Source organism: Anneissia japonica, unplaced genomic scaffold (assembly GCF_011630105.1).
Source record: "Anneissia japonica isolate Jap-2015-1 unplaced genomic scaffold, ASM1163010v1 scaffold44224_len116398_cov150, whole genome shotgun sequence".
Taxonomy (NCBI): Eukaryota; Metazoa; Echinodermata; class Crinoidea; order Comatulida; family Comatulidae; genus Anneissia; species Anneissia japonica.
Window position 1 is genome coordinate 62,590 of NW_022706332.1, and position 696 is coordinate 63,285.

Here is a 696-nt window from a genome sequence, read left to right on the forward strand (position 1 = left end):
TATCTCACCATGTTAATAATCAGAGCTAAGTTAGTACAGCCCATATTTCGTGGTACAGTTGTTGCACATCGAATCATTTAGTTAGTAGAGAAAAAGAAAGTTATTTTTTAAGAGAGTTTCCTTTCAAAAATTTCAGTTGTTCAAAACCTTGATGCTTAAACCGAAATATACTACAGTGTTTTTGTATATTAATAACAAAATTAGATTGAAACTGTGTCACGCTCTCTTGTAATTATTGTATGCGTACTTGTTCATAATAGGAAAATTAAGAATTTTATGGACACGGATCAAGAGATGTTGGAAAGGTCGGGGTGAGGGATCGAGATAAGAGCACCCTAGGGGAAATTCTTGTTTTTGATTTCGCTTTTTAATTATGTACTGTAATGTACAGGACAATGATTTAAAATCAGAATATCACTGCAGCAGGCAGGTCATCTCCAACATTCTACACTTCATACATAGATACATTGCCATTATTATTTCAGATATAGTATTGTATCAATATCAACGTAAATTGGGCTAGTAGATAGGCCTATCTAACAATGACGTACTGTATCACAATGAACAGACGGCACTCATGAGGAAAGTACAAGAGCTTGGCACAGGTCAAATATTTTTACACAAGGATGATATGGAGTACTTGAGTAAAGTGAATTAAGGCAGCTAAATAGGCAAGTGCTACAGAAACTAGGTAAG

At 34.6% G+C, this 696-nt stretch overlaps 1 protein-coding gene across 1 annotated transcript in view; it reads right to left on the reverse strand.

Moving 5' to 3' along the window:
- Positions 1 to 696, reverse strand: part of LOC117106106 (armadillo repeat-containing protein 10-like) — a 9,299-nt gene that overhangs the window by 7,911 nt on the left and 692 nt on the right. The window lies entirely within an intron of this gene.